The sequence below is a fragment of the Zootoca vivipara genome, chromosome Z2 (genome assembly GCF_965207765.1).
Source record: "Zootoca vivipara chromosome Z2, rZooViv2.hap1.1, whole genome shotgun sequence".
Taxonomy (NCBI): domain Eukaryota; kingdom Metazoa; phylum Chordata; class Lepidosauria; order Squamata; family Lacertidae; genus Zootoca; species Zootoca vivipara.
The window spans coordinates 7653743-7678172 of NC_142585.1; the positions used below are offsets into that span (position 1 = coordinate 7653743).

Genomic DNA, 24430 nt, shown 5'->3' on the forward strand with positions numbered 1-24430 from the left:
GGATTTCATTGAAATTTTTGACAGTGGTTTGTCCTCACCCTTTTATTGCAAAGGCAAAGATTTGTAATAAGCATAAAGAAATCAATAAAAAGGAGGTAGGAACATGCTTGATACATCTTGTTTTGTGTGACAAGTAACACGCATTCTTAAGGGAGGTTGAAGCTGGCTGTGCAAAGTGGTTCAAAATTTAATGCTAGAGGAGCCGAGGAAGCTTTAATTTTTGAAGACCCAACAATATGTTCAAAGCCTTTCCCCAGATTCTTTTTCATCCTCCTTTGGTTGGTAGAGTTTAATTGGTATGTGCTCATATCTCTTCCAAACAGGGGCATTGCTTTTCACTAGTTCTGCATCTTGGCTGGACCCATCAGGCTTTTATGCAGCTAGGCCAGAACTGACTTAGTGCAATCAACACTGAGTCATATATCCTGCCTCATTCTAGATAGTGCTTAAAAAGCTTCATTGAAAAACAAAAAGAAAGCCCCTCTAGAGAGGAGGGCCAGGAAAACCCAGTATCTACACATTCAAAGTGATTCCTTCCCTGTACGAATCCAAGTGTGACCAGACTTAAGCAATATTACTGCTTTAAATCAATCCCACTGATATTGGAGGTATCACAATGGGGGTGGGGTCTGTAGGAGGAACTTGAAGGAAACTTGACAGACACATAGGTTTCCTCTTTGAACAGATGACAAATAGGCTGCTGGCTGCTGATTTATGAGGAAGTAAATCCTCCCTGCAAAAGTTAGAGATTGGTTCCACTGGTTCATTTTCACTGCACCAGGCTCACTGCTGTCTCACCACTTCCCCTCTTCCTCCTGCAAAGTAGCAGTGATGCAACTGACTGCAAGTGAGGTGAGTGTTGGTGCGAAACTGCTACTAGTTGGGGCTATGCCCCCACAAAACAATGATGGCCCTTTTGAATTTTCACTGAGAGTCATAGCTGCCAAGTTTTCCCTTTTCTCGCGAGGAAGCCTATTCAGCATAAGGGAAAATCCCTTTAAAAAAGGGATAACTTGGCAGCTATGCTGAGAGTGAGAGTATATGCACCGAGAGTGCATTGCATATTTTGGCACTGTAAGTATTAGAGATTTCAGAAGTGAAATGTGATGTCTTAACAAAGGCTCCTGGTGTGAGTAATTGGTGCATGTTCTACTATACTCCAGGAATCCTTTGAAAAGGGAAGGCTTTAAAAAAAAGAAGGCTGAGGTGTGATCATCATTGAAAATGTTTGCCTAATGTTATTTTACAGCAGGGCTACCTAACTACTACTACTACTACTACTACTACTACTACTACTACTACTACTACTACTACTACGGTACTACTACTACTACTACTACTACTACTATTAAATTATTTCTAATACTATTAAATTATTTTTATTAAAACAAATTTATCAAAACAATTTAACCATCCATATATCCAATTGCATCCCCCCCTCTTTTATTCCCTCCCACCCTCCCCCTCCCACCCTCCAAGGACTTTTTAAAAACTTTGGATTCCAACTCTTTGGAAATCCATAAAGCATCTATCCTTGAACTACTGTCATGAACATGGGAATAAAAAGTGAACTGTTTGTCAAACAAATGTTTTACTCTCCAAATGTCTATCAGATTTAAGGTTTGAACCAAATCAAAGAAGGTCTTTGGTAATCTGCCTTCTTTCGTATCCTTTTTCCTGGCGGATCTGTCCTTTTCTAATGATGGAACTCCATTTAAGTCTCCCATTAAAATAATTTTTTGATCTGCATATTCAGGTAATTCTGTTTCCATTTTTTTTTGAAAAACAAAACAAAACCCAACCCTGCTTTTTTCTCATTTGGGGCATATATTCCAGCTAAAATTACCCCCTGTCCTTGAATTTTTTTCCCTACTATTAAAATTCTGCCTTTCTCATCTTTTTGAATCAATTTGGGTTCTAGTGTAGGATTAATATAGAAGACAACCCCTCTCTTTTTTGCGTTATCTACACATTTTTATTGGTAGATCACAATTTGTGTAACATTGCTCTTGAATTTTTGTTGCACTTTTAAGCCATGGGAAGCCATAATCATTGAAGCATTAAATGGTGCAATGTGCTTAAAATCATCTGAGTCTTATTTATGATGGGGATTTTAGAGTTAGAGGTGTGGGGGCTGCAGTGCCCACTTGATAACAGTATGTCCTGAATTACTTCCATGTGTATGAGAGTCATGATTCCAAGCAGAGTGAAAAAAATAAGCTTGATTCCATTACATTCCATTGGTATCACGTATTTCTCTGCCCCCTCCCCGTTGTTTTTCTTTTTAAAAAAACAAAATACCTTTTGACTCACTTTTCAATCTCCCTTCAGTTCTCTCCCTTTTCTTCTTTTTGAAATATATATAGTTTCCATAGTAACTAATGCCAATAGTGAGAAGAGCAGTAACTTAACTGTGCGACAACAAGTTCTACACAAAGACAGTACCTGAAATTCTTTCATATGCATTTAAAAGGCTTTGTGCACTCCAAGTGATGGGTTAATTGAATGTTTATGCCCACAAAGTTTATAGTATAAGCACAACATTGTACAACTACAGTCAATATAGGCTTTAGGGCAAGACCCTAGGCATATCCAACTAGGTTGTCCATACAGAGCCTTTGTATTGAGAAGCAATCAGCAAAACCACCTCATTGTTGTATGGGTTCTATATATTTTCACTGCAAATATTTTTGCAGCTGGTGAACATATGACCTTAGAACAATTGCTTCAAAAAATAAATGACATATAGCCAATTACTGAACTGTCCATAAAAAAGGATATTGGGGTTTCAATGGGTAGTTTGATGAAAGTCTGTATCTATTATGAGGCAGCTGTGAAAAAGGTGAAATGCATTATAGGAGTGATTAGGAAAGGGATCAAAAATAAAACCACTAGTATAATAATATCTTTATTCAAATTGAAATTTGCAGTAGAGGACAAACAATATATTCAAAGTGTTGAAGAAACTCCACTGTGAGGAGTGGTTACAATGTTCAGGGTTTCTTCTTCTTTTAAGACTAATAAGGAATGATGTAACAGTTATTTGGTTGGCATCTATTTGTCTTGAGAGACAATGGAAGAGGGTAAAAGGTTAGTAGGTTACAATACCTGCTGTGGCCATAGAGACCAAAATGGGAGAGACATGTTTTGTTGCAGCTAGGGCAGATGAAGGCATCTGGTTCTGCTGCTGCAGATGCACCCTGGTGTTTCTTCTCACTGCACTCCATGTAGTGGTCATTCCTCCTCTGGACACTGCTGTGGGTGCACAACCTGACTTCCAGACTCCATGAGCTGTAACTGAGGCATATAACATGATGGTTGGTCTTGAGAAAGTGGATAGAGGGATTTTTTTTCCTTCCTCTTGCATAATATGAAAACTTGGGGGCATCCAATGAATCTGTGCATGTTGGAATATTTAGGGCAAGTGAAAGTACTCCACACAATGCACATTTTAACTGGAATTTGCTATTGCATGATAAAGTGATGATGGCCAACTAGGATGGCTTTACAATGAGACTGGACAAATCCGAGGCTATAGCTATCTGTGGCTAAGTAGACATTGGATGTCAATTGCTGGGAATCACAGGAAAAATATTGCTTGTTGGCTTCTATAGGCATCTGAATGCAGAATGAGATGGCTCTTTGAGAGCCTTGGAAATCATCCTTTGAGGGCTTTTGCAATTAAACCCTGGGTTTTCAGACAAAAATATGCAAATATTGTGAGTGGCAGCTGAAAACAAAAAGGCAATATGATAATGACTGGCCAACATTGTAAGCAGGGAGGCAAATTTGTGGGCAAAATGGTGGTGGTGGTGGTGCAGCTGCTACACCAGAAGGTCTCGGTTGCTTCTGGACTTCAGAATCATGTCAGTGTGGGAATTCTTCTTTGCCCAGGAGCTATGCATACTCCACAAAAGTTCATCTCTCTTCAGCAGTTAACCAATTCCTCTTGCATTTCAACTCTGTCTGCTTCCCTGTAGCTGGACATTAAATTCTTCCTTGAAGTCCCAAATTGTGATGTTTTGAACTTATTTGGCAATAAATTATAGTGTTACTGCCTCTGCTTTATTCCTCCTATAATGGAGAGTCCTGCAAACTGATTTATTATAGCCCTTTCCCCCCTTTTGTCACATATCCCATTATAAGGAAGCCATGACTGCCAAGCTTCTTCTCTTAGTACGTTTTCGATCTGATCGGCTGCCTGGAAGTTTTAGTGCTGATTGCATCGTGGCTTGGTGACTAACCTCTGACTTTGGGGCTTCATCCAGCTTCCTCCCAAAAATAAATAAATAAATAGGGGAGCATTTTTTGGTGGTGGCGAAAATTAAAATAAAAGTGGATGCAGCCCAGTGGACTGATTGTGATGCAAATCACTTGGTCATTAGATTGATTGATGGTGAGTGAGATGGGTGCAATAATATAACCTTACTCCTCAGCTGTACTTCATGGATCATCTGAGAAGGGGGGATTTTGGCCACACTCACCAATGGCATGCGGCCCCCCAGAATGTTAGGCAATGGTGAATGTGGCTTCCGGGGGAAAACAAAGTTAGTCACACTTGGCTTAAACTTTGTTGAATTTCTTTCAAAGCTGAATTGGAAGTCAATTTCCAGGATCTGTGAGGGATGCTAACAGGGTTTCAAAATGGTTAACAAAATGTTGTGTTGAAGGGGCAGAGGATATGAAATGTTTGACATGCTTCTCAGAATCAAGTTGCAGGGTTTTGGATTATAAAGACTGCTGTGTATATAGTGGCTCTGGGTCATGCTACCGAACTATGCTTAATCTTTTAACTCTTCAGTGGTGATTTATTTCAACGGGTTCATTATTGTGTGGAATGAGAATTAACTTTGGCTGCAAGTTATCTCCTTTGTTACACTAGTGATAGTACTATCACTACAAAGACATAGGATTCTTATCTCATTATGCATGATCAAGCTTTCTTTAGCGCCTCAGCCCTTGCTTTTTCCCCTGCAGGACCTATTGCAGTCATCAGCAGTCGTTAACAGCCATCAACAGGTTTACCACTCCTATCAGCCCATCAGCCCCACCACCCTCTGAATATACATAAGGGTCTGGCTCTTCTGTTTCAGTGTATCTGAAGAAGTATGCATGCACACGAAAGCTCATACCAAAATAAAAACTTAGTTGGTCTTTAAGGTGCTACTGAAGGAATTTTTTTTTTATTTTGCTTCGACTGAGACCAACACGGCTACCTACCTGTAACTAGTGATAGTACTGTTAGGGAGGCTGGACCTCTGCTGGTCCTGGAGGCCCAGCAAATGCCCAGTCATGCAAATCTGTTGGAGCCAGCTCTGTGAAAACCTCCAAATCTTATTAAAACTAGAAGCACAGCTGTCAAAAGATTAATTCTGCAAGCATTGTCTGGGGCAGTGATGAGGAACCTTTTAACCTTTAACTCCCTTCACCCATGACTGTTAGTCATGGTGACTGAGGCTGTAGTGAGTTGATGAGAGGTGGGTGAGAGTCCAACACATATGGTAGGCTTCAGGCTGAGAAAAGTGTCCTAAGTAATGCCATTGCCTTCGAATTTATCTGATTCTCTGCCTAGTAGGCATCCCAAATTTATGTTTTGCCTCACTAATATAAGGACAATTTTGTTTTGCTATGCCTTATTATTCTCCTTACCTTACAAGGTCTCTTTGAGGATGAAGCATGAAGAAATGTTTTCATCATCGTGATTCTGCTTTTGCTTATGCTTCATTTCTCCATCGTGGCTCCATCTCGGAAAGGTTTATGAGACTTGATCTCATAGACATAGGCAAGATGCCTATCTTTGAGTCCCTCAAACGAAAATAATTACAAACATTATATTTCAAATATGAAATTTAAAAAAGATATTTATACAAATGAATAGGGTTGGAATCAAAGAACTGTATAATGAATTTTGTGTGCCCAGTAAGGGGCCTCGTGCAAGAGATGGGAGAAGCTGTCAGTTCCAGTTACTTTCTATTTCTCACTTTTCCTGATTTTGAGTTCAGTTTACCCTGTTTCCACATCAATTTGCATTTTATGTAAGCCTACATGTGTTTGCACACACATGTCTCCTAACATGCATTCCTGATTCCAGTGATTGGATGCTGAAGGCCTTTGCTTATGCTGCCTAAATGACATCACCCATGCACAAGGTGAAGACATCAGCAGACTTGGTAGAATGCCAAACCTTTTGAGAGGGGAGAGAGAGAGAAAGAGAGAGAGAGAGGAAAACCAAGGGGAGGATGAATCAAAAGATAGCCCATAAGAATGGATCATGCAGAGGGTCCCACGTTCAATCCCAGCTGTATCCAGGTAGGGCTGGGAAGGAACCCTACCTGAAACCATGGAAAACAGCTTCCAGACAGTGTAGACAGCACTGAGCTAGATCAACCAATGACTCAGTATAAAGCAACTTCCTATCCTTTTAAAAGTCCCACTTGCTATTCATGTTTGCTTTCTTTCTCTCATCCCCGTTACATTCCACTCAGGTAGCTGAAACAGAAATACAGTCGTACCTCGGGTTACGACCACCTTGGTTTGCGAACAGTTCGGGTTACGAACTGCGCAAACCCGGAAGTGTTTTCGCCGTGCGTGTGTGCGCAGAAACGGCACACGCGCGATCGCGCAATCTGCGCATGCGCAAAATGGCGGCGCCCATCACGTTCGGGTTACGAACTATTCGGGTTACGAACTGCGATCCGGAATGGATCGCGTTCGTAACCCGAGGTATTACTGTAACTATATAGACCAAGTTGGAACCTAGAACAACTGCAACAATGAAGATAACTTTCTCCAGGTACTCTCCATGAAGTTGCATCATCAAATTGATAGAGTGCCCCAAGGCTCACAAGAAGAGAAGGTGCCTTGTGTTAGGGAATTTCTTTGAGGATCTTTGCCAAATGAGATGACCTATTTGGTTCCCAGGCAATGTTCTGGTGGAGGCAACAAGTGAGTTTCAGTATTTCATGCAGTGTGCATTTATTCTATAGAATTTTGACCCAAGAAAAAAAACACCTATCATTCCTTTCCTGTGTAAGGGCACTTCAACCCAGCAGAGGCAGTCTGCTTCTGGTTTGGCAAGCAAAAATATGAGTATCCTTGGAAAAGAAGGATGCCTCTCACCATAGGTGTCAACTCCCTGGGGCCCTGGGTGTCTGAGCACCCACAAAATTCCCCATGAAGGGGCCAGGCACCCATAAATTTCAGTGCCAGGGCCATGGGCACTACATGGCATCCATGGCCCTGGGCACCCATGTTCGTGGGGCCAAGCTGGCACTCCTGCCTCTCACTATCCTGGGCAGGATAGTGAGAGGCAGGAGTGCCATGAAGAGGATGCTGGAAACTTGTTAACATACACTACACTGAACACAGGTACAACCTGTCTCTACACATGTGCAAGTGTTTATGTGAAACTGTGTACACTTTTTGATTTGTACAGCTCAGCTATTATGTATTCTTTGAATGTTACACTTAAATAATTGTGCAAATGTACAGCTCAACTATCTGTATACAGAGTTACCCAGATTATGCCACACATTGAATGTAACTTGGGATGCACAGACGCTTTCCAGTGCAAACACTGTTTTGTTTTTGTTTTTTAATCTTAAGGACTATATCGATAGATAAGCATCAGAGGCTGTCTTCACCATGCCACCGCCTCCTGAGTTATGCTGGGCCAGTTTGTGGGAGATGGCCTTTTATTCTGTGGTCATGGAACATCTTTCCAAATAAGTCCACTTGACCCCATTTTTGATGACCTTCTGCAGATCCAGTAAGACTTGGCAGGGGTAATTGGTTAAGCAATTGATGGGGTCCTTTATAGGACAACAAATTAAAGGGTCCTGGATGGTTTTCATTTTAATTTAATGGAAACTGACAAAGTTATTTGAATCAGGCTTGGAAGGAAAAGACTCGAGTGGCTCATCAAAGAATACCACAAAATAGAGCTTTAAAAGCCTTGCCCCCCCCTTAAAATCTGAGCTGGGTGGGGGCAAGGTATGGAATAGTGTTCCATTAAGCTGAGTGGGATCAGAGAAAAATATGCCCATGCACAATCTGAAGTCAGGGAGAGAAGACAACCACCACACAAGGTTCATCAAAGATTATCTCAAAGAAGAGATGAGTTTTACAAATGCTTGGATTCTTGTTACAGGTAGGTAGCTGTGTTGGTCTGAGTCGAAACAAAATAAAAAAATTCCTTCAGTAGCACTTTAAAGACCAACTAAGTTTTTATTTTGGTATGAGCTTTCGTGTGCTCATTTTTTTACCTTGGATTCTTAAAATCCAAGCAGGAAGTAAATGGACCGATGCGCCATTACACTGAATGGGGACAGAATAAAAATGTGCAAAATCTGAAAATAAGGTAGCAGAGGAAGCTGGCTGGCAGCATCACTCCTGGACTAGTTGTAAATAAGAAGGCAGGCAGGTGGGGACTGACTGAGAAGCAGAGATTGGTGGGGTGGTGCCAGCATTTACCCTAAAGCCCTAAATGGCTTTGGCCCTGTAATCTTGAAGGAGCATCTTCATCCCAGTTGTTCAACCCAGACACTGGGGTCCAGCTCCAATGGCCTTCTGGCAGTTCCCTAACTGTGAGAAGTGAAGCTACAGGGAACCATCCAAAGGCCTTCTCAGTAGTGGCATCCAAACTGTAGAACACCCTCCCATAATATATCAAGGTGATGAGTAACCTTTAGAAGACATCTAAAGGCTGACCTGTTTAGGGGAGCCTTTGTAAAGTGTAATGTTTTATTGTGTCTTTATATATGTTGGGAGCTGCTCAGGGTGGCTGGGGGAAACCAGTTGGATTGGGGGGGGTACAGATATCATCATCATCATCATCATCATCATCATCATCATCATCCAGCTGCCACTGCTCCCCTCCCTTCTCTTAGTTTTTACCTCTACAGTGATTACCCCTCCACAGAATCTAATACAGTTACTTCAGTTCAATGCATTGCATATGTATCATGGGGTAGGTGGACACTGTAAAGAAACATACAGGGGGGAAAAATTCTGAAACCTGAGCTTGTCTCACAGAAATTTAACCCATTTGTTACTATTTTCATCCCCCCTCCCCCAAAAACGTGGGCATCATGTGCAGGGGTGGGGGCAGGAATGGAAAAATGCTTGTGTGGTGTTGCGTTGTTTAATTTTGTTAACTGATTCAGTGGCTTTTTAAAGGCAAAAGTGCAGTTATTATGTTTATTATCTTTCTTTATCCTGATTTATGGAGAATCTGAAAGGGCTAATGAAATGACTTGGAGATTACTTATGTCCCTTTATATTATCTTGTTACTGAATATGCATGGCTAAATGGTATGATATATATTTAGGTTGATGGCTTTGTTATATACAACTGCTGTACGATACTGGATATGGGAAATTTGGCAGATGGTTAACTCATGAATAAATAAAAGTACAATACAATACAAAACAAATGAACTATACATTATGAACTGGATACCCATCTACCTTGCTCTCCTGCCCTGACTCCCATTATCATCATAAACTCATCTGATCTCCCATTTTGATTTCTCAGTTCAGCAAATGTCCATTTTTGCCCATACCAGGGGTGAGCTGACCTTACTTGGAGGTTACTGGGGGGGGGGGTCTGTCTGCTTAATATAGGGTGTTTAATAATTAATGCACCTTGTTTCCTAGGTCCTACCTTACTAAATTCAGAATTCTTCCTGCTTTCAGTATCCTAAGTTTGCTCAGGCCTCAAAGCCTATTTAACCTCTTCTTCTTCTTCTTCTTCTTCTTCTTCTTCTTCTTCTTCTTCTTCTTCTTCTTCTTCTTCTTCTTCTTCTTCTTCTTCTTCTTCTTCTTCTTCTTCTTCTTCTTCTTCTTCTTCTTCTTCTTCTTCTTCTTCTTCTTCTTCTTCTTCTTCTTCTTCTTCTTCTTCTTCTTCGCAGCTGACCCCACTCCTGCCTCTTTTGCATCACCACTGCACATGGTAGCTAAGTCTCTGAGACTTCTATCATTTTACTTATTCACAAAGTCTGCAAAATAACTCTGCCCTGGGAACCATCATTTTAATGCCACACAGCAATGCCCCAACAGAGGACATAGAACACAGCCATTGTGTCTAGCAGACATTGATAGCCTTATCCTCCATGGTTTTTTCTGAGAAAAACAACCTTTAAAGCCATCCAAACTGGTGAATTTCACTACCTCTTTGACATCATTCTGAGAAACTGAAACAGCAATTCACAGCAAACCAGAACATGCTGCTATTGAGACCTGCCTGTCATTACAAGCATGGCACACCACAGATGGTGGGTGACACCAGAGTGCCCCCCAGCCTGATGCTGAACCAGATAGTGATGGCTGAATATTGCAGCCAGTCATTTCCCCTCCCCACCTATCCCATCCGCATACTGCTGTGGATGCAAGCATGACATTAGATATAAACCTGCTTCCCCTCTTTAGAAGAGAGTTAATATTTTTCAGTCTTTAAGATATTGCTTTTTCTTACCTTACCAGTCTTAATCAACATCTTTTATCGGTATTTTATTTTCATTTAAATTGCAGCCCTTGAAAAGCTCCTCTCAGCAGTTTGCCACATGTGGATTACGAAAAATGAAGCAGATATTTTTTCCCTCCACACTCCACATCAAATGCTTTTCATGACCAGAATATATGAAACTTAGCAGTGATTATTCCTGTGCCCTTTTGATATGTATCACTGCAATCTCTTCACTCACAAAAATACTCACAAAGCAAAATATAAATAAGGGTTTGGGGTCCTTTCCCTCCTTCTTATTCTCTCATCTTAATTTAACTCAAACCAGCATTTTCAATCATCTCAGTGGCAAAATGATGTAAGGATTGATGCAGCCATATTGCTTGAACCATGGTTAGGAAATCTGAAATGTCCTGAAGATCCACACCCTCCTCCTCTTCTTCCTCTCTCTTTGAAAACAGATGTTCCACTCCCTTTAATGGTTTCAGCTAACCATGGTCAGCAGTGACGTGTGGGTGTGCGTGTCTGTGTGTGTCTGTGTGTGTTAATAATGGTTCATTCCAGTTTGCAAACTGATTTGAGCTGAAGGTTATGTGTGAAAATATTTGTGGAGCTGTTGAGATAACTACAGCTGTTTCTAAAAGTTAAAATGGGAAGGTGGATTTGTGCACAAGAGGGAAAGAGGAAGTGTGGAAGAAGTGTGGAAGAAGTGGGAAAATAATGTTGAAGATTCTATGCTACACTCATCTAAACATGATTGGCAGATTTGATAATATTACATCAATCAATCTTCATTGCGGTCAAAGAACACACAGGATAACATTACATCCACAATACATCCGTGGCCGTGGTCTCACATTTTACAGCTGTGCAAAAGTGCTTTTGGCCACTTTGAGAACCTGGGCATCTATGTCTTCAAGAGAAATGTAATCCTATCTGATTCAGAGTGAAACCCTATTACCTGTTTTATCTTTTGATAGACCAGGAGCAACACTGATGATGAAGTAGATGTGATGATGATGATTTCAATGTATATCCCATCATTCCTTTCAAATGAGCAGCACTATAGAATTTCTTAAAAAATAAATATCAGGCATAGATTCAAATGTATAAGTAATTACTTCAAACAGAAGGGGCAAGCAAGTGAATGTTGCATGCACTTGCACTTCCTGAGTGTTATAGCTGAGAGGATTAGGTCCAATGTGTGGAGTGGCAGCTGAATGGAGGTGGCAGCCACAGATCCTTATTGCCGTCTTCCCTGCTCACTTTCATCTCATGGATCTTAGGCCATTGTGTCTGCATAGGAGGGGGGAGGCAATTCTGATTCCTGCAATTTACAACTAGAACCACCTTCCATGACAGATCAGAACCAGAACTAGAATGGCCGACAGGGGCAGAAGAAGGTTAGAGAGAAAAAAATTGATAAAGACTATTAGTTATATAACTTTGGACTTTTGTGCACTGTGTTTAACTTTTAATCTATACTAATTCATTAAGCGAAGAAACAATAACATATAATACTAGCTGGCCCGGCCACACGTTGCTGTGATTCTTTCCTGTGATTGCCCCCACTCCGTCCAGACACATGACTTATCCTGCCCCCTCCTCCCCCCACCCCTGGTTCATCCCTGTGACTGTCCCCAGTCTGTCCCAACCCATGAGCTATTGAGCCCCCTTCCCCCCCACCCCCGCGGCACATCCTTGTGACTGGCCCCACTCTGTCCCGGCCCATGAGCTATCGAGTCCCCTTCTCCCCCCCCCAGCACATCCCTGTGACTGTCCCCACCCTGTCCTGTCTCATGAGCTATTGAGCCCCCTCCTCCCCCACCCCCTGTCCGAGCCCTCTGTTGTCTCCGTAGAGTGTTGGCCCCTCCCCCTGTATCTCCATACCTTGGCCCCCACCCTTGGAAAAGGAACTGTCAGTTTCTGGGTTCTGTTTCCCAGCATGCACTTTTGTCTGAGCCCTCTGTTGTCCCTGGGGAGTGTTGGCCCCTCCCCCCAGTATCTTCCTACATTGGCCCCCACCCTTGGAGAAAGAACTGTCAGTTTCTGGGTTCTATTTCCCAGTATTTACTTTTGTCTGAGCCCTCTGTTGTCCCTTTAAATTAGAAAGAGAATCGTTAAATAATAAAACCAAGATAATCTCAAAGATGTACCGACTCCTCCTTGACTGGGAAGTCAAGGAGGAGGAGGTGAAGACAGTAATGATTAAATGGGTTCAGGATATTGGTCATACCATTCTGATGAACGAGTGGGAAACTATTTGAAAAGCAAATATGAAGTTTACAGCATGTTATACCATCCAAGGAAAACCTAATGAAGATGCAGATCAGATGATATCTCACTCCATCAAAACTTTCAAAGATGTATACAAATGTCTCAAAGAAATGCTGGCAATGGGGGGAAAGTGAAGGAAATATGTACCACATGTGGTGGACATGCAGGAAAATCAAAGAGTTTTGGAATCTTATTCATGAAGAAATGAAAAAAGATTTTTAAATTAACATTCATTAAAAAAAAACCCAAAAGCTTTCCTGCTTGGAATCATTGGCAGAGACATACCAAAAAATGCAAAAGAAATTTTTCTATACGCAACAGCGGCCGCTCGAATGTTAATCACGATGAACTGGAAAGGGGAAAGGGTTCCAACAAGATTGGAATGGCAGAATAAATTACTAGAATATGCAGAAATTGCGCAATTGACTAATTGGTAACACAAAACAATCATTTATTCAAAAATGGGACATGTTTAAGAGATATTTACAAAATATAACAGTGGTGTGGCATCTATGCCTGCCTTTAAATGACCTCTGTATAAAATAATAACAAAGAAATAAGGAAAATTGGTACGATATTTTGTAAGAATGTATTAGAAAATATGAAAAGATGAAGGTAATAATCATATGTACATTCGATATTAGAAATTTTAAATGCACCAGTAGTTGATGAGAAGTCTATCACACATTAGTAAGAATGTTGAACAAAAGAGATCGTATAAGATTGAATCAATTTTATTTGTATATTTACATGAGATTACTTACACAAGATTGAAGTTTGTTTTTGTTATGTATGAAACTTAATAAAGCATGGAAAGCATAAAAAATAACCACAGTAAATTGATGCCCCCGAGTTCCATTCTAGTCAGGTGATCCAGAAGGACTCCACAGTTTATGGCAGGGGTCCCCAGACTTACCCGCCTTTGGGCCGGTGCCCGCCGCGCCGATCGCGTGGCGGGCCGTAGGGTGGGGGAGTGCGCGCCCGTGCGCATGCGAACACACATTTACTGGCACGGTGGCACACTTCCAGGCCGGAAAAATAGCCAAAAATTGTTTGTGCGCATTTGTATGGGCCTCCCCGACCCAGAAGTGCACCTCCCCTGACCCGGAAGTGCACCGGAAATGACCTCTTCTGGGTCGGGAGAGGCCCATACGCATGCACAGAAACGATTTCCGGCGCTTTTTTCAGATCTGGAAGTGCGGCGGTGGCAGCGGGCGGCGGGGGTCGTCGCGGGGCGGATTGGGAGGCCAATTGGGCCCCATCCGGCCCCCGGGCCGTAGTCTGGGGAGCCCTGGTTTATGGTATCTAAAGCCACAGAGAGGTCCAATAGAAATGACAGCAACATGAGGTATGCACCCTTTGTCTAGTTCCCTGAAAGGTTCACCCACCAAGGTTACCAAAGATGTCTCTATCCAATAACCAGGTCTAAAGCAGGGTTGAATAATTGAATCTAGATTGTGAGCCTTATTCAGGAACATCTAGGTATATAAAGTCATCTGCAAATACATGTTACTCTAATCAATATTTTTTAAGCTTCATAAAAAAAACCTCTATAGACATGTATATACAGCCCTTCATCTGAAGGTCATAGGGTGGTTTACAACATAAAAATAAAAATGGGAACACCTAATACATAACACACACACACACACACACACACACACAACAACAACAACAACAACAAGCCAACAACTCCCTTCCCACAAACACATAGAATATTAATCAGCCAAAGGCCTGGTTAAAGAGAAAAAGTTTTTCCCCTGACATCTAAAGATAATGAAGGCGCCAAGTGAGCCTGTCTGGGAAAAGCATGACACAAACAAGGAGCCACTACAGAAAAGGCTTGTTCTCATATTGCTATCCTCCAGACCCTTTCGATTGCAGGGTCTGGGTCGGTTCACACAGGTGGAGGCAGTCTTTGAGGTATTGTGATCCTATAGTTCAAATCCAGGATCCGCAGAATTGTCTTCAACTGTCTCTTTAATTTTTTGTAGCAACTATATTATGATCTGTGGAGCAAATCAAATTTATGCTATTTGCAAGTCCCTTACATCTCCTCCTGTTCTACCTATTGGATTGCTGAAGTTGGTTTTAGCTTTTATCATGTGGCTGAAATGAAGAGCAAAGAGAAGAAGAAGAAATGCTAGAAAGATTCATTTCTAAGGGAGTAATAAATAACCTTTAATGTGACTTTTTAAAATGATGTTCTACAAAGTCTATTTAGATAAGGGCCTTCCAGAGGCAGCTGGGTTATCACAAAGAGTGTTATCTGAGACTCCAAGGGGGGGAAAAACCAAAATTGTTAAATGTTGAAAAAGCTTCTCTTCTATTTTTTCCCCTTGTATAAAGAGATCTAAATAGCATTTCTTGCCAAGAGACAGAGCTGAACAATTCAGAGGTGGTGAGAATTTAAGAATCAGTAGTGTGGGCCAAACCAATAGTTCCCTTCAAATTTTGCCAATTTCTTACTGAGTGACGTTCAACGTCTTACTATGAGTATATAGCAGCTTGGGACCAGTTAACTAGAAGGCTTACCTTCCCCCATATATGCCTGGTGGCTTTGACCTGCAGAACTCCGAGTGTAACAAGGGCCACATAATATTTGTTCCACATTTGTAAGGAAACGATCTCTTAACACAGGATCTCCTATGCTGTAAAACTTCTACACTGCCTTCATTGTACCCTTTCTGGCACCTGCTAAAAATGTTTCTGTTTAGACAAACCTACCTAGAAATGTAAAGTTGCTATGCACTTTAATTTGTAATTTTAGCTTATAATGTATGTATAATGCCAATTTTATTCATTTTGCATTTTCAAAAACTCGTTTTTAATGTTGATTCTTTTTAACTCAACAATTTGAATGTCTATTTTACATCCCCTGTAAACTGCTTAGCAATTTTTATTTACAGTTAGGTGGCGTGCACATTTTGTTAAATAAAAGATAAACATTCTGGCAACAGACAGGAGAGCAGAGGATGTCTTGCGAAGTACAGTACAGTACACAATAGCTGTGTACTACTTCCACTGTTGGGAGTTGGTGTGCCTCTGAATACCAGCTGCTGGGTATCTTAATTGGGGAGACTGCTACTCCATTCATAAAATATATTCTTTTCCTTGTCTGGAGATGAATTGGTGCTATTGTCCATAGCCATTCTTAGCAATTCCAGAAGGGCCAAAGGCAACCACTGGGTTCTACTGGGAACAGACCTATTGAAATGAATGACTATAATTGAGTTGTGTCCATTAATTTAAATGGATCTACAACCTTTTATCTTAAAATTTGTGACAAAATACCTTGCTAACTCGAGAATTGGGTACTGGAGTTAGTTGCTGAAGATTGTTCCTTCTGTCACAGAGGAAAGGGTGCTATCACTTTTATCCAGGGGTATATAGGATTACACACACACACACACAAACACAAACACAAACACACACACACCTGCATCCCTTCTGAGGCCAGCAACAGCCAAATAGATCACTCTGGTCACACAGAAACAGGACATGAAGATGAAAGCATTCCTCTGTTTTCCTTTCCCATGGTTCAAAATCCAGAGATATACAGCCTCTGAACATATCAGCTTCATTCACAGCTCATTGCTAATAGCCTCAAAAGACCTACCCTCCACGAATTCATCCCCATGCTCATGAGTTTTCAAGGTCACTGGTTTGGAGCCCATGGTGACATCCATCTACCACTGCAGTGTAAATTGTTATAATATGATAAATCCCCCTGTTGAATTACGCATATGGAAGTCAATGGCAAACTTTACAGAATCCAACCTAGACCCTTTTCCGATGTTCAGCAAACCTTGAAGAATGAAAGAAGAAAAACAACAACAATATATGCTCAACATTAGTTACTGTCACCAGTGGTGTGTTCAGGTGTGCAGGTCGACACCACAGAACAATGTCAAAAGTCTGTTAATATTCCCAAGTTCCTTTGTTTATATGGGGAGGGGGGGGATCCAAAGCTACAGCTATGTCAACATTATTAATAGAACGACACAGAGTTCCATACATCGGCCCCATGTACGGCAGTGGCAGCATGAATAATTAATGTTTTGTCTACCTTAATAGCTCAGTATGTTTATGTTGCTGAGCGCTCCCTTTCTATGCTACTCACATTTTATTACCATTGATATAATTTGTCACAGGGGAAGAAAATTAGAAAAGGGTAGAAGTCACACAAATAAATGCATTTTCTTTTTCTGAGGAAGTTCAAGGTTGTATTCTTTTTACATAATTGCTCACCCTGCTTCGTCCAACAGTTCACAAGAGTATTGCTAATACTGCATTCTTTTAAATATACTTATTGGAACTGATCATCTGTTGAATTAATTGCTCAGAAGGCATACATACCATAGCATTGGAACTAATTCTTTGTCCCTGACATTGATTTTAAAATATCTATCAATGCCAATGAGATGCATATGATATGAAGTTCAAATAAACACTTTTACTTTGAACAGTCTAGTGAAGGGAAGGGAAACTATGAACCCCCATCACACGTGACCATTGACCATACTGGCTGGGGGGCCTGGAGCTAATGGAAGTGGTGTCGAACAACATTCAGAGATCCACAGGTTCCATATTGTAGGTCTAGTGGGCCATTATCTCTGGACATGGATTTTGTATGGCTTTGCAGAGAGGGGCAGTTTGGGGGGGATGTGGAGGCTAATGGGAGCTGGTCCTAACTAGGTTGATGGAGGAGGCCTTGCTGTCTCACCTCTACCTGTGGTGTAATTAAGTGGGATGTTATACCATTCTATTCTGTTCTGTGATTAAAGTGGGCTCAAATACCTGATGACATAATTGTTACTAGGTGTCTCTAAGGCTCCTGCTTCAATAGCTGGAGATGCTGGCAAAAGCTCCTCTGCTCTCTCCAAGACAATTTTCTGTTTTATTTCTGGGGTCAGTATGAATTTATTTCTGCATTAATGGAGAGAAGCAATATTCCACACATCATTTGCTCACTTCAGTTTGTTGATATCACAGATCTTGCCAATGAAACACCCTAAGGTTCATTTGAGCCACAAGTCTACTCATGAATTATCACAATAATAATAAAAAACCCTCTCTTTGCCATCTTTGCCACTGTATCTTATAGATGTTGGGTTTAGAATAGAGGTGAAACTAATCCCCCTCCCCAGTAAATTTCCTTTCAAACCCTCTCTTGTGTCATTATTTGACATGCATTGCTTCCTGATTTCCGTATGTGACATTCTAAAGTATTTGACAGTTGACATGCCATATCATTTGCTAATTGTGTAGGATCCAGCCAAGTGTTGGGGAAGCTGTGGCCATAAGGAGGCTGTTTGACTCTAGCTCCCATCAACACTAGTCAGCATAAACAATGGTCAGGGAGAGATGGGAGTTGTAATCGAACAATATTTGGGGGGGCTCAGGTTCCACATCCCTGATCTAGTCCATTTTCCTTTGCTTTTAGTAATGTAAAATAGGATCCCTAAACATTTCTGGTAGGACAAGGACTCTTAGCTGCACAATAGACCTTCCCTATCCTGTCCTCTTCCCACTTGCACTCTGTGTGCCCTTTAAAACTGCAACAGAGGCAATAAATTACCTGAACCAGCAGTGGGCAATAGATACAAAAGGCAACTGTCCTCTTTTTGAGTGACCATTTTTTGCAGTGTAGAGTGCATAAGAGCCACCTCCTAGGGGCTGAGGTCCCTTCACTTCCTCAATAAAATATTTGAGGGGGCTGCCCCCCCCAGGTTGATGGGCATTGTCATTCAAATGGTGTGCATGTTCCGCTTACATTGCCCACCCCCCAATATTTTATTTAAGTTAGCACCTCTGATAGAGTGTGTTTCCTTAGGCTGTACTTCCTTCCTAAAGGGAGTGGGTGGTGCTGTGGTCTAAACCACTGAGCCTTTGGGGCTTGCTGATAGGAAGGTCCGTGGTTCAAATCCCCGCGACGGGGTGAGCTCCCATTCCTCTGTCCCAGCTCCTGCCAACCTCGCAGTTCGAAAGCATGCCAGTGCAAGTACTGTAAATAAATAGGTACTGCTGTGGTGGGAAGGTAAAAGGCATTTCTGTGCTGTGTCCAATTGCGCCAGAAGTGGTGTAGTCATGCTGGCCACATGACCTGGAAAGCTGTCTGTGTACAAACACCAGCTCCCTCGGCCTGAAAAGCGAGATGAGTGCCACATTCCATAGTTGAATTCAACTCAACCATCCCCTCCCACCCAGAAGTGGGACTTTCTTTTGACTCCTCCCTTCAGGAGAAGCTGGTGCAAAGTCCTGCCACACCACCAGGTGGGTGGAGATCTCCTGCCCAGTGTCAAAATTGAGCAGTGGAATGCTGCTCCTCTTGACAACACAACAGGAGGGGAAGCATTCCACAAAGCTTTGCTGTCAGTCCCTCTCTGCCTCCAGAGGTTGGGGGAGCCAACAGTAATGCTGCTGAGCAGTTGAAGGGGGGGGTGACACCCCTTGGAGAGGGTGCCATCTGAGACAGCCACCTTACCAAGCCTCATAGGCAAGGTCAGCTCTCGGTAGAGCCCTAAAAACAAATTCAGGGCTCTCTCAGGGAGAGGAAAGTGTGGGGAGTTCCATGCCACAGCTAAAAATCTGTGCAGAAGTGGAACTCCTTAGTTGGGTATGACCCCATGTCCCAGTAGAACATCAGATTAGTCTGCAGGGATCCCACCCACACCCAACCTTGGCAAAGTAAGACTTTACTGGTGTGTGTGTGTGTGTGTGTGTGTGTGTGTGTGTGTGCGAGAGAGAGAGAGAGAGAGAGAAATTAATTCTTTTCAGAGTCAAAACAATGACATGATTCATTTATAACCCGAGGATTTCTCACTCCTCTGTCACAAACTGTCAATGAATCAGTATAGATTTCCCTGCTCACCAAACTGAATGTCCATTAATCATATTCAGCTATTCCAAACTTTGAGAAGGGTGGGAGAAAAGAAATCTTGTTTCACTGAAGTGAGCAGAAATACCTGTAGTGGTATTGCAAGACAGTGGTTTGTTTGTTTGTTTGTTTGTAAGAAGGTACAGAAAATAATTAGGGAAATGAGCAACTGATTTAGCAGAACAAACAAATCAGAGTTTTATTTATTTTAAAAGCATTTATAAACTGTCAATTCATGGAAGGTAATATGCAGTAACAAGGGTGATAAGTATAAAGCACCATAAAAACAGTGGGGCAGAAAGATCATTAAAACTACTGGCTAATCATAGGCTTGTTTATATAAAAGGGAATTCAAGAGACACCTGAAAATCAAAAGCGAGGATGACTGCCAAATGAAAGCTGGGAAAGTGTTCCACAGCATTGAACTGGTGGCACTAAATCCCTGATTTTTAGTGGAGGCCAGTTGACTCTCTATAACACGGGATGGAAAACTAGCAGCTCTCCTTTGGATGATCTAACTGATTAAGTTGGGATCAGATATGACAACTAGAATATTAGGGGGGCCCAGGTAAGCCCAGCCCCACATAATTGATCACATATCATGGTGCACACACACTATTTGAATGGCAATGCCCATCAACTTAGGGGGGCCCACTCTCCACAAATACTTTATGGGAAGAGCCCTCTTGGCCTCTAGGAGTTGGCTCCTTTGGTTGGGATATAAGAATTCATGCAATCCTTAAGGTATCCTGAACTTATGTTGTCCAGGGCTTTATGTATTAGTACAAGCCTCTTGAACCTGATCTGATAACATATGGGCAGTCAGTGCAGATGTTTCAGCGGTGGTGTTACTTGCTGTCAGCCCCCACCAGCAGCCTAGGGTGCTTGTGCATGTAAGTGCGGGGAGGGACGTGCCCAGTTATTTGTTTTCCATAATTATTTGCACTACAGGCTTAATTGGTGCCAACTTGGCCCTCCTACAGTGGTGGTTTTTTCAGTGATGAGTTAATGGAGGCAAAATTAGTCTTATGGCCCTTTCATTCCTAGCTTGGTATTTACAAAGACATTGGGACAGGCTGCTCTTGGTGCCACCCACTGAGGTTGAACTTACCTTAGCTTACTCATTTTCAGACTGTCACCACTAAAAGAAGCATAAAGGTAAAGGTAAAGGGTCCAGTCACGGATGACACTGGGGTTGCGGTGCTCATCTCACTTTACTAGCCGAGGGAGATGGCATACAGCTTCTGGGTCATGTGGCCAGCATGACTAAGCTGCTGCTGGGGAACCAGAGCTGTGCACGGAAACACCGTTTATCTTCCTGCTGGGGTGGGACTTTTGCACTTTTGACATGCTTTCAAACTGCTAGGTTGGCAGGAGCAGGGACCGAGCAACGGGAGCTTGATCATTGTCTTAAATGCAATCCATAACTCACTACCTGTCTTCTTCTTCTTCTTTGGCAATCACTTGAAGCTGAGTAAGATTGTCTTCCATAAACACAGTTTTAACAATGAGTCCGTAAGTACTGTGGAGGCCAATTCTGGATCCACATGTCCTTCCTCAGTGGGGACATTGGTTTCCAGGCGGGAGTTGACCACGGTGTGGATTTGCCAAGCGTGCCTTCCTCTTAGCACCTTTCTCTCTTGCATGCTGAGTTTGAGTGTCTTCAAAGCCCATGACACCTTTGGTAAAGGCTGTTCTCCTACTGGAGCACTCGCAGGCCAGTGTTCCCCAGTTGTAGCTCACTACCTGTACACATATTTCAACTCTGAGCTTGCATATTATTGCTTTAGCAATAATTTAATGCAGTGGAGAGGCTTGAGACAGTGTTGTCTTGCTTATTTAGCAGCCATTTGGCTGTAGAGGAAGCTCTACTTTCTTGCCTTGCCGTTCCAATTCCTTCAATTTGACCCACAGAATGAGCTACTCTAGAGAGTGGTTGCTTCTTTGAGAGAGGGGGTGTTAATAAAAGCCCTACCGCATCTCAAGAAATTTGTAGAAGCCCCTTGAGCTTTCCTAAAAGTGCATCAAACATTTTCCCAAAGCAACAACAATCAACTTCAATGTTGCACAGCTTTATAGGCAGAGGTGTACTATTCTGGGGTTGTGGAGGGGTTGTGGGATTGCATCAGGTTCTAGCAAGATCCCTGTCTTCAGCATCCTAGAGCCACCTGCTCAGCAACAAAGGGGTGCTTTTTAGTCACTGATAATTCTCCTCGCCTTTTGTGCTGATTGGAGTCAAAATGTATATTCTGAGAAGGTAGCGAGTAGGAGCATCTTTGAGGGGATGTGGCTGTGAATTTGCTGAAGGGAACCCATACGAATTCGCCACTACATTACTGGCACACAACTATACTTAGGCTTATACTTGCTGGTGAGCCCAGAGTGTGATGGAATGCTGGGAGTTGTCTTTTTTTATATTTACACAACAAAGCGAGGCATTACATAGTGTACATGTCCTTTTCAGAGATGGTCTGACCTCTAGTTCAAATGGATTGTACTTTGCTGTAACTCTGAAAACATGCTTTTCTCTCTCTCTCTTTATTTTTTGTAGAGCAAGTGCAAACGGGCTTTCTTAGTCCAGGCACAAAGGACTTCTTTGATTCCATACAGTTCAAACAACATTGGCAGAGCATACGCGTATAATTCCTCTCTACACGCTGGTCAAGAGGGGAGATTGAGACAAGCACACACTTCCCAATTCTGCTTTTAGTCAGTACCCTCAACTGATCATGGCACAGCATGAATGAGATCATGGCCTTTTCCCTGAACCAATCAGTAAGATACTTTGCTTTCTGCCTCTGTAATCTCAGTTGCTGTGCAGCTGTTGGCCAGCAGCTGAATATAAACTGATTTCATGAACGAACATTGTGAATGAGGTGATGAGAGATGAAATCGTAATGATACATTCTGTAATAAGCCCTAAACGGCTTTGGCTCTGTATACCTGAAGGAGATGGGTGGACAGTGTTCTCGAAGCTACGAACATGAGTTTGACCAAACTGCGGGAGGCAGTGGAAGACAGGAGTGCCTGGTGTGCTCTGGTCCATGAGGTCACAAAGAGTCGGACATGACTAAACAACTAAACAACAACAACCTGAAGGAGTGTCTCCAACCTCCATCATTCAGCCCAGACACAGATCTAGCTTTGAGGACCTTTTGGCAGTTCCCTCACTGAGAGAGAAGGGAACCAGGCAGAGGGCCTTCTTGGTAGTGGCGCCCATCCTCCTATCAGATGTCAATGGCAGCCCTGTTCAGGGAAGTTTTTAATGTTGCCATCACTGACAGTATGAACCAGCATGGTATAAAAGCTTTCCCCCAACCTTGTGTTTATGCTGGCAGGGTTTGATGGAAACTGTCATCAAAAACATATGGAGTGCACCAGGTTGGGGAAGGCTGCTGAACCATAACCATGTGTACAAATATCTAATTATGAACACACATAATCAAACTCCTATAAACATAGCTCCCATGTTGCTTTACTTGCCATAGAACCCTGATGCATCTAGGAAAGAGACAGGGCTCTCTCACAAACAAAAATAGACAGGATGTCTTGCAAGACACGTCACTCAGAGGAATACATTAGAAATTTGCCTTATACCTAGCCAGACCATTCGTCCAACTCACTCCAGATTGTCTCTATACTGATTGACAGTGAATTTTCAGAGTTTTAGGGTCTTTCCCAGTCCTGCCCTGGGGGTACCAGGGATTGTCCCTGGAGCTTTCTACATGCAATGTATGTGCTCTGCTTTTGAGCTATGGCCCTTCCCCTGTTTATATTATGCTGCTCTGATAAAGCTGTCTCTCAGCCAGAGAGAATACTGCTCAGAATACCAATTGCTGGTAATTACAAACAGGGAGGGGTGCTGTTGTGCTCAAGTCCTGCTTGCAGGCTTACCGGAGGCATCTGGTTGGCCACTGTGAGAGCACAATGCTGGAATAGAGATGGGTCCTTGGTCTTCTTACACTATTATATTCTTCACTAGTGCGGGGCAAAAAGTGCTTCCTGGTCTTCAAAGCCATATTCTCTAGCAGCAAGAGATGGGAAGCACTTTCAGTACTTTTGCGGGAATGGACAAAAACAAAATCTTCAGACTTTTCAAGAGTAGAAGAATCTACATTTATAATGGCCAGCATCAGTTGTGAGTCATCTCTTTCTCTGCCTTTCCTCTCTCCCTTTCTAAGGCACATAGTAGTGGCTACCAGGGGGGCATTGTTGATTTATACACAGTTTGAAACTCAGCTACCAATGAGATCATGCATTTCACCAAATATGGTGCCTTTGTTTTGGTTAAATAATGTGCACATGAATGCATATCTTATGGGGGGGGGAACCATATATCTCCAGGAGAAATACATTGTAAAGCATACAACAATGCATATTGCATTTTAAAAAGGGTAATGGGTTTGTGTGTTTTGTTCTTGTAAAGGTAAAGGTAAAGGGACCCCTGACCATTAGGTCCAGTCGTGACCGACTCTGGGGTTGCGCGCTCATCTCGCATTATTGGCCGAGGGAGCCGGCGTATAGCTTCCAGGTCATGTGGCCAGCATGACAAAGCCGCTCCTGGCAAACCAGAGCAGCACATGGAAACGCCGTTTACCTTCCCGCTGTAGCGGTTCCTATTTATCTACTTGCATTTTGACGTGCTTTCGAACTGCTAGGTTGGCAGGAGCTGGGACCAAGCAACGGGAGCTCACCCCGTCACAGGGATTCGAACCGCCGACCTTCTGATCAGCAAGCCATAGGCTCAGTGGTTTAACCACAGCGCCACCTGTCTTTTATTATGGAATTTTTTAAATTTTGTATTTTATGCT

At 42.4% G+C, this 24430-nt stretch overlaps 1 long non-coding RNA gene across 1 annotated transcript in view; it reads left to right on the plus strand.

Annotated features, from left to right (window-relative positions):
- The first annotated feature begins 716 nt into the window (after positions 1 to 716).
- The window catches only part of LOC148686547 (uncharacterized), a 169386-nt gene continuing 145672 nt past the window's right edge, over positions 717 to 24430 (plus strand). The window contains exon 1 of the long non-coding RNA XR_015948636.1: positions 717 to 852. This is a non-coding gene — a long non-coding RNA (uncharacterized LOC148686547). The remainder of the gene's footprint in view (positions 853 to 24430) is intronic.